The sequence below is a fragment of the Lonchura striata genome, chromosome 31 (genome assembly GCF_050655825.1).
Source record: "Lonchura striata isolate lonStrDom1 chromosome 31, ASM5065582v1, whole genome shotgun sequence".
NCBI lineage: Eukaryota > Metazoa > Chordata > Aves > Passeriformes > Estrildidae > Lonchura > Lonchura striata.
The window spans coordinates 8,362,585-8,372,320 of record NC_140733.1 but is presented as its reverse complement, the minus strand read 5'-3'; the positions used below and the strand labels follow the sequence as shown (position 1 = coordinate 8,372,320).

Genomic DNA, 9,736 nt, shown 5'->3' with positions numbered 1-9,736 from the left:
AGGACTCCAAAACCCCCCCTGGAACGCCTAAAATTCCCTTTGGGACACCAAAAACCCCCCTCGGGGAACCTAAAAATTCCCATCAGGGTCCCCGAAATTCCTCCAGGGACCCCCCAAAACTCCTTGAGACCCCCAAAGTTCCCTTCAGGTCCCCAAACCCACCCCCAGAACCCCCAAAATTCTACTCGGGACCCCAGAAATTCCTCCCAAAAAAACCCTGAGACCATCAAAATTCTCCCCAGGACTACAATCCCCCCCCCTGGGACTCCCAAAATTCCCTTTGGGACCCCAAAACACCCCTGGGATCCCCAGAATTCCCATCAGGGTCCCTGAAATATCTCCTGGGACCCCCCAAAAACTCCCAGAGACTCCAAAATTCCCTTCAGGACCATAAACCCCCCCCAGGACCCCCAAAATTCTCCCCAGGACTCCAAAACCCCCCATCAGGGTCCCACAAAATTCCCTTCAGGACCCCAAAATTCCTCCTGGGCCCCCCCCAAAACTCCTTGACACCCCAAAATTCCCTTCAGGACCCCAACAGTCCTCATGGGACCCCCCAAAACCCCCTGAGACCCCTAAAAATTCCTATCAGGGTCCCCGAAATTCCTCCTGGGTCACCCCAAAAACTTTGTGAGACTCCAAAATTCCCTTCAGGACACCAAAACCACCCCCAGGACCCTTAAAATTCTAGTCGGGACCCCCAAAATTCCTCCCAAAACCCCCCTGAGACCCTCAAAATTCTCCCCAGGACTCCAAAACCCCCCCTGGGACTCCCAAAATTCCCTTCGGGACCCCAAAACTTCCACTGGGACCCGCCAAATTCCCATCAGGGTCCCCAAAATTCTTTCTGGGACCCCCCAAAAACTTCGTGAGACCCCAAAATTCCATTCAGAACCCCAAAACCTCCCCCAGGACCCCCAAAATTCTACCCGGGACCCCCAAAATTCCTCCCAAAAACCCTCCCCAGGACCCCCAAAATTCTCCCCAGGACTCCAATACCCCCCCTGGGACACCCAAAATTCCCTTCAGGACACCAAAACACCCCCTGGGACTTCCAAAATTCCCTTTGGGACCCCAAAACCCCCCCCGGGACCCCCAAAATTTCCATCAGGGTCCTTGAAATTCCTCCTGGGATACCCAAAACCCCACTGAGACCCCCAAAATTCCCTTTGGGACCCCAAAACCCCCCGCCCGGGAGCCCCAAAATTCTCATCAGGGTCCCCAAAATTCTTTCTGGGACCCCCAAAAACTTTGTGAGACTCCAAAATTCCCTTCAGGACCCCAAACCCACCTCCTGGGACTCCCAAAATTCCCTTCAGGACAACAAAACCCCCCCTGGGACTCCCAAAATTCCCTTTGGGACCACAAAACCCCCCCTGGGACCCCCAAATTTCCCTTCAGGACCCTTGTGGGAACTCATAATGTCTCTCAGACATTTTTAGTGGTTCCAGGCCTTGGTCAGAAGCATTTGGGACCCTGGCAGGCAGCTGAAAAACAGCTGTGATTGTGAGTTTGAGCCATGGAATGAGTTACCAATTTTGGAGGTGGAACAAGCAATCACAAAAGGTTAGATAGTATAGTAAAAGTAATTACAAAGTAGAGGGGAAATTTTTTTAGTATTGTACAGGGGGGTTTTAGCACCTGTACAGGGGGGTTTTCACTTTGTACATGGAGGTCAGAAGTTCTAAGATGGAGGAAAGTGGGCTGATCCTGTTCTTCCTCCTTCTTTTTCCTTACCTCCATGTTCTTGGTGATGTTGGCACTCACAGATTGGTTTAGAGTAGAAAAACACTTGGCAACATAGGTAGTAGGTACTGGAGAATAATTGTAAACATGTAATACATAATATATCTTATAAAAGATAGCAGCAGCCCTGGGTGGGGGGAGAGATGAAGAAGACAGCAGATCGAGAGGATGTCAGGGGGTGTGTGTGCCTCTATCCAGGCCGCTGATCAAACAGCCGCAGTCCAAGAACATAATCTGTTAGATAACTAGCGATAAACTGCCTTGAGACCGAACAGCTAAAGCCTGCGGAGTTTTTCTTTGGAAGCACGGGTTGGAGGAGGAATTTCACCACCATATGAGACCCCAGAGAAAGGCTGGGGTTCTCACAAACCCCAAATTCCTCCTGGGACCCCCCACGAACTCCCAGAGACCCCCAAAATTCCCTTCGGGACCCCAAACCCCCCCCAGGACCCTCAAAATTCTAGTCGGGACCCCCAAAATTCCTCCCAAAAACCCCCTGAGACCATCAAAATTGCCTTCGGGACTCCAAAACCCCTCCTGGAATGCCCAGAATTCCATTTGGGACCCCAAAAACCCCCCTAGGGCCTCCAAAATTCCCATCAGGGTCCCCGAAATCCCTCCTGGGACCCCCCAAGATTACTTGAGACCCCAAATTTCCCTTCAGGACTCCAAAATTTCTACTGGAACCCCCCAAAAACTCCCAGAGACCCCCAAAATTCCCTTCAGAACCCCAAACCCTCCCCAGGACCCACAAAATTCCACTCGGGACCCCCAAAATTCTACTCAAAAACCCCCTGAGACCCTCAAAATTCTCCCCAGGACTCCAAAACTCCCCCTGGGATGCCCAAAATTCCCTTTGGGACCCCAAACCCCCCCCTGGGACCCCCAAAATTCTCATCAAGGTCCCCAAAATTCCTTCTGGGATCCCCCAAAAACCCCTGAGACCCTAAAATTCCCTTCCGAAACCCAAAATCTCCCCCAGGACCCCCAAAATTCTACTCGGGACCACCAAAATTTCTCCCAAAAACCCCTGAGACCCTCAAATTTTTCCCCAGGACTCCAAAACCCCCCCGGGAGGCCCAAAATTCCCTTCAGGACCCCAAAACCCCCCTGGGACTTCCAAATTTCCCTTTAGGACCCCTGAAATTCCTCCTGGGACCCCAAAAACTCCCTGAGAACCCCCCAAAAACCTCTCCAGGACCTCAAAACCACCCCGGGACCCCCAAAATTCCCATCAGGATCCCCAAAATTCCTCCTGGGACCCCCCCAAAACTCCCTGAGACCCCAAAATTCCCTTCAGGACCCCCAAACCCCCCATGGGACCCCCAAAATTCCCTTCGGGACCCCAGAACACCCCCTGGACCCCCAAAATTCTACTCGTCACCCCAAAACACCTTCTGGGACCTCCAAATTTCTCTTTAGGACCCCTGAAATTTTTCCTGGTTCCCCAAAAACTCCCTGAGACCCCCCCAAAAACCTCTCCAGGACCTCAAAACACCCCCTGGGACCCCCAAAATTCCCATCAAGGTCCCCAAAATTTCTTCTGGGACCCCCCAAAAACTCTCTGAGACCCCCTAAATTCCCTTCATGACTCCCCAAAAACCCCCTGACACCCCAAAAATTCCTCCTGGGATGCTGCAAAGACCTTCCAGAGCCCCCCAGGACCCCCCCAATTTTGGGTCCCCCCCCAATTCGGGGTTCCCCCCGATTTTTAGGTCCCCAGGCTGGTGGCTCATGAGGACGACCCCAACTCGGACCCCGAACGCCCCCCGGATTCAGCCCTCCATGTGTCCTTGGTATCAGAGGCTGGAATTGCAGAGTTGCCACTTTACCCGCAGACGTAATTTTTGATGTGGTTGTGCCACTTGAACAGTATTTGAAATCTGTTTGTGCTCTTGCAGCAGCATTTCCGAACCACAATGGAAATTTAGCCCTTCTGCCTGGGGCTGCTCACAGAATCGTGGAATCCCAGAAGGGTTTGGATGGGAAGGCACCTTTATTTAAAGCTCGTCCCGTTCCACCCCTGCCATGGGCAGGGACACCTTCCACCATGCCAGGGTGCTCCAAGCCCTGTCCAGCCTGGCCTTGGACACTTCCAGGGATCCGGGGGCAGCCACAGCTTCTGTGGGCAACCTGTGCTGGACAGCAGCTTTGAAAGGCAGAGTGAAGTACAGCTGTGATTTTTGTGCTGCCCCTAACATTGTATTGCCTGGCAAATGTGCCTTTGGGGTTTTTTGGGGTTTTTTGGTTTTTTTTTTTTTAGTTTTTTTGGGTGGTTTTTTTTTTAAATTTTTGTGACTAAAAAGCTACCTTGTGTTCCTGGAATGTTGCATTCTACCTCTGTTGTTTTCCCAGTCAGTCTGGATCCTCTGCTTACATTTTTTCCTTCACTTATTAGATGTCATGGATGTGCTGGCTGTTCTGATGGAGGGCAGTGATGGCTTAGATGAAGGAATTGGGTTCTCTTTAAATGAAGACGTGATTATCCAAACATTTCCCTTCAGTGCTGTTGTCCCTGCTGCATGAGCAGCCAGGAATATGCTGTTGTTTCAGTCTGAAAATGGAACAGGTACAGGGTTTTTTTTATGTTTTATGTGTCATTTCTAGCAGTGGAGTGAAAGCAGCATCACTTCTACCCTCTTGTAATAATTTTTTACCATTTATCATTTTTTACCTTGAGGCATTTTATTATCTTCCCTGCAAGCAGCAGGAGGTGCAGATTCACGGTGCTTTGTGCTCAGGAGGGGCATTGAAGCTCTGTAGGTGCTTCTGCCCTTTTTCCCTGACCCTGAAGAGAAGGGACACTGTCCCTGCATGGACAGTCTTGGTGTGGAAGTAGCTGGCCTCAGTAACAGCGTTTTAAGGGCAGAGCGTGGCGATCAGGAGAGGAAGGTGTTTCCCATGCCTGTGGGCAGCTCTTCCCGAGATCAGGGAGAGGGGACTGCCTTGTTAAGTAGGAAGTGGGTGCGTTTCCCAAGGAAAACTTCAGAAATTAAGCTCCAGGGGCAAACACTGTGAGGTTCTACCACCTCCTTGAGGACATCCTTAAAACCACAGGGGCATCAGCAGGGCTTGGAGCAGGACTGGCCAACCCCAGAGCACCTCACGAAGCCCTCTGTGTGTCTGTGGCAGTCGAGTAGCACCTGGGGGGTGCTGAAAGTCCCAGTTCTGAGAGAAAATTCTGTTTAACTCGTACACGTTGGCTGGGTGTGTCCCCCCAGTACAGCTCGGTTCTTCTCTGAGGCGGTGCCTGGCAGGGTCTCTCCCTGTTAAGGGCTGGGCGTGTTTTTGGCACAACACAGTGAAGGTGGATTATTTGCTTAAGCAAGAGCTGATGATGTCTGGAGGGTTTTTCAGGTACCTCAGCGGCCAGGAGCACCTGTCTAGGTCACTAGGAACACTTTTTGATCTCGATCAGTTCTTTTCTGCGTGAGGCTCTGTCGGCTGCTGGCAAGGCCCAAAGTAAGGAAGGTTGCCCCAGTGTCCGTGCTCATGTCAATAGTTTAATTTATTTGGCTTTTCTAGGAGCAGACATCGTGGAGGACCTTGGTGCTGTTTTCACTGGCCTCCTGCACTCTCTGAGAGAACCCCTTGCTCCCTGCGTGACGTTCCAGCTCTGTGACAAAGCTGATAAGTATCCTCAGCTCTACCAGTTTAACCAATACTATAGACTCTGGATGCCCAAGCAGTCCCAGGCACCTGTGGTATGGAATCCCTGAAGTCACTGAATTCTTGAGCCAGTATTCCTATAAAATCCTCGCAGTCGACAGAGGTAACATTTCCATCAGAAACAGCGTTTTTATTGAGGAGGTAATTCTGCATCTCTTGTTGATCGTGCTGGGGACACATGTTTGCTCCAGGGCTTTTCTCTGATGACACAAGAGGTCTCTGTGGTGTTTGGGAGGCGATGCCAGGGCTCAGGGCTCATACAGAGACTCCTCACCGGGCACAGCAGAGCCTGGTGTGTGCTGTGGCCTCTGTTTACAGCGCCCGGAGTTCCCCCGGGTGGGTGGAGGATCACAGGCCCCTGGGCTGGGTTTGGTGAGTTTTTCTCAGCTCAGCAGTGTGAACACTCCAGATGCCCCTGGGGACACTGCTGGACAGCATCCATCCGCTCTCTCCATCCACTCATTTGTACCCAGGAATGTAGGAAACTCTGACTGGGGACGGGCAGTAGTTCTGAAAATCATGCCCTAGCCTTTTTCTTCAGGAACGAACCAAGCGAGTGCCCTGAAACCAGCGGAGCAGCTGCAGGGGCTGAAGGGAACAGAAAGGGCTCCCCGGCACCTTTTGCCTCCGTTCTCTGCCATTCCCCAAAAGGCGTCGCAGTCCCTGAAGAGGTGTTTGTCATGCAGCCTGCCAAAATAAAGACCTGTAAAATCCTAGCTCTGCCTTTTGTTTAACGTGTTCTTACTTCCTATTTATGTCATCACAGAAAGCAAGGAAAGAAGAAATGTGTCTGGTTCCCACTATTGCTCCGTGCAGGCATTTTTAAAGGCTGCTGTACTTCTGTCCTCTTTTTCCACTCCAAGCTTGACTTTTCCCCTCCTTTTTTGAGGTCTGCTGCTTTGGGTGTCCCAGGCAGGGCTGGGTTCCTCGGCAGGGGTCTTAGGAGTTGGTGCAGATTCTGCTTTTTCCGAAGGTGTATCAAAGTGTGCCGGCAAAAGGACTGTTTTCTCCAGGGGAAAGCTTTCTCTCAAAGACCATCAATGCATGTATGTGTTTTAATCGTGTAACCAGGTGGATTAAGAAAAGCCGACACCTGTAGCAGATTTTTGTTGGATCTGTGTCTGTGAGAAGTCGGCTGTGTGCTGGAGAGGGAGAGAGCAAGAGACGCTGTTGGAGAGTGGATGAAGTGCCAGGTGTGAGCTGTTAGCATGATGAGGGCTCAGAGCAGCCACAGGTGTGAGCTGTTAAGTTGATGAGGGCTCAGAGCAGCCACAGGTGTGAGCTGTCAGGATGATGATGAGGGGCGGGGTCCCTCCGGGGGGAGGTTAATTAAGGGCGAGGTTTTGCCCCAGCCCGTTTTCGCATGGAGCTGCTGGAGAAGAGGAGTTTATGGGGAGCTCCCGGGACTGTCTCATGGAAGGACGGTGAGTGCTTTGGACTGGGTCCGGGGGATCACCTGGACACATCCTTTGCCACTTTCCCTAGGAAAGAAAACTCAGCAGTCCAGGTTCCTGATGTCAGTTTGTAGGGCTCCCTTGGGACTATCAAGGCAGCACAAGGTTGAGGTGAGGACAACTTAGGTGTGGGGACCATCATTCGATATAAGGACTTTTTGCTGTCAGTCCCAGCCCAGTGTGGGGGGCCCCTGGGCACATCCTTTTTCCATTTTCCCAGGGAAAGAAAACTCAGCAGTCCAGGTTCCTGATGTCAGTTTGTAGGGCTCCCTTGGGTCTATCAGGGCAGCACAAGTTTGAGGTGGGGACAACTTCGGTGTGGGGTCCATCCTTCGATATAAGGATTTTTTACAGTCAGGGCCAGGGGCCCCTGGGCACATCCTTTTTCCATTTTCCCTGGGAAAGAAAACTCAGCAGTCCAGGTTCCTGATGTCAGTTTGTAGGGCTCCCTTGGGTCTATCAGGGTAGCACAAGTTTGAGGTGGGGACAACTTCGGTGTGGGGTCCATCCTTCGATATAAGGATTCTTTGCAGTCAGGGCCAGGGGCCCAGGGCCAGGGGACCCTGGGCACATCCTTTGGCCATTTTCCCTGGGAAAGAAAACTCAGCAGTCCAGGTTCCTGATGTCAGTTTGTAGGGCTCCCTTGGGTCTATCAGGGTAGCACAAGTTTGAGGTGGGGACAGCTTCGGTGTGGGGTCCGTCCTTCGATATAAGGATTTTTTGCAGTGAGGTCCCTGCCCAGGGCCAGGGGCCCCTTGGCACATCCTTTGGCCATTTTCCCTGGGAAAGAAAACTCAGCAGTCCAGGTTCCTGATGTCAGTTTGTAGGGCTCCCTTGGGTCTATCAGGGCAGCACAAGTTTGAGGTGGGGACAACTTCGGTGTGGGGTCTATCCTTCGATATAAGGATTTTTTGTAGTGAGGTCCCTGCCCAGGGCCAGGGGCCCCTGGGCACATCCTTTTTCCATTTTCCCTGGGAAAGAAAACTCAGCAGTCCAGGTTCCTGATGTCAGTTTGTAGGGCTCCCTTGGGTCTATCAGGGCAGCACAAGTTTGAGGTGGGGACAACTTCGGTGTGTGGTCCATCCTTCGATATAAGGATTTTTTGCAGTCAGGGCCAGGGGCCCCTGGGCACATCCTTTTTCCATTTTCCCTGGGAAAGAAAACTCAGCAGTCCAGGTTCCTGATGTCAGTTTGTAGAGCTCCCTTGGGTCTATCAGGGCAGCACAAGTTTGAGGTTGCAATAACTTTGGTGTGGGGTCCATCCTTCGATATAAGGATTTTTTGCAGTGAGGCCCCTGCCCAGGGCCAGGGGCCCCTGGGCACATCCTTTTTCCATTTTCCCTGGGAAAGAAAACTCAGCAGTCCAGGTTCCTGATGTCAGTTTGTAGGGCTCCCTTGGGTCTATCAGGGTAGCACAAGTTTGAGGTGGGGACAACTTCGGTGTGGGGTCCATCCTTTGATATAAGAATTTTTTGCAGTCAGGGCCAGGGGCCCAGGACCAGGGGCCCATGGGCACAACCTTTTTCCATTTTCCCTGGGAAAGAAAACTCAGCAGTCCAGGTTCCTGATGTCAGTTTGTAGGGCTCCCTTGGGTCTATCAGGGCAGCACAAGTTTGAGGTGGGGACAACTTCGGTGTGGGGTCCATCCTTCGATATAAGGAGTCTTTGCAGTCAGGCCCAAGCCCAGGACCAGGGGCCCCTGGGCCCATCCTTTTTCCATTTTCCCTGGGAAAGAAAACTCAGCAGTCCAGGTTCCTGATGTCAGTTTGTAGGGCTCCCTTGGGTGTATCAGGGCAGCACAAGTTTGAGGTGGGGACAACTTTGGTGTGGGGTCCATCCTTCAATATAAGGATTTTTTGCAGTCAGGGCCAGGGGCCCGTGGGCACTGCCTTTTTCCATTTTCCCTGGGAAAGAAAATTCAGCAGTCCAGGTTCCTGATGTCAGTTTGTAGGGCTCCCTTGGGTCTATCAGGGCAGCACAAGTTTAAGGTGGGGACAGCTTCGGTGTGGGGTCCATCCTTCGATATAAGGATTCTTTGCAGTCAGGTCCCAGCCCAGCGCCAGGGGCCCCTGGGCACATCCTTTTTCCATTTTCCCTGGGACAGAAAACTCAGCAGTCCAGGTTCCTGATGTCAGTTTGTAGGGCTCCCTTGGGTCTATCAGGGTAGCACAAGTTTGAGGTGGGGACAACTTCGGTGTGGGGTCCATCCTTCGATATAAGAATTTTTTGCAGTCAGGGCCAGGGGCCCCTGGGCACATCCTTTTTCCATTTTCCCTGGGAAAGAAAACTCAGCAGTCCAGGTTCCTGATGTCAGTTTGTAGGGCTCCCTTGGGTGTATCAGGGCAGCACATGTTTGAGGTGGGGACAACTTCGGTGTGGGGTCCATCCTTCGATATAAGGAGTCTTTGCAGTCAGGCCCAAGCCCAGGACCAGGGGCCCCTGGGCACATCCTTTTTCCATTTTCCCTGGGAAAGAAAACTCAGCAGTCCAGGTTCCTGATGTCAGTTTGTAGGGCTCCCTTGGGTCTATCAGGGCAGCACAAGTTTGAGGTGGGGACAATTTTGGTGTGGGGTCCATCCTTCAATATAAGGATTTTTTGCAGTGAGGGCCAGGGGCCCGTGGGCACAGCCTTTTTCCATTTTCCCTAGGAATGAAAATTCAGCAGTCCAGGTTCCTGATGTCAGTTTGTAGGGCTCCCTTGGGTCTATCAGGGCAGCACAAGTTTGAGAAGGGGACAGCTTCGGTGTGGGGTCCATCCTTCGATACAAGGATTCTTTGCAGTCAGAGCCCTGACCAGGGCCGGGGGACCCTGGGCACATCCTTGGACCATTTTCCCTGGGAAAGAAAACTCAGCAGTCCAGGTTCCT

At 52.1% G+C, this 9,736-nt stretch overlaps 1 long non-coding RNA gene across 1 annotated transcript; it reads left to right on the top strand.

Annotated features, from left to right (window-relative positions):
- The first annotated feature begins 2,802 nt into the window (after window positions 1–2,802).
- LOC144247848 (uncharacterized) lies at window positions 2,803–6,131 on the top strand. Its single transcript, XR_013341336.2, has 2 exons — window positions 2,803–5,556; window positions 5,957–6,131. It is a non-coding gene; the product is annotated as an uncharacterized LOC144247848 (long non-coding RNA).
- The last annotated feature ends 3,605 nt before the right edge of the window (window positions 6,132–9,736 follow it).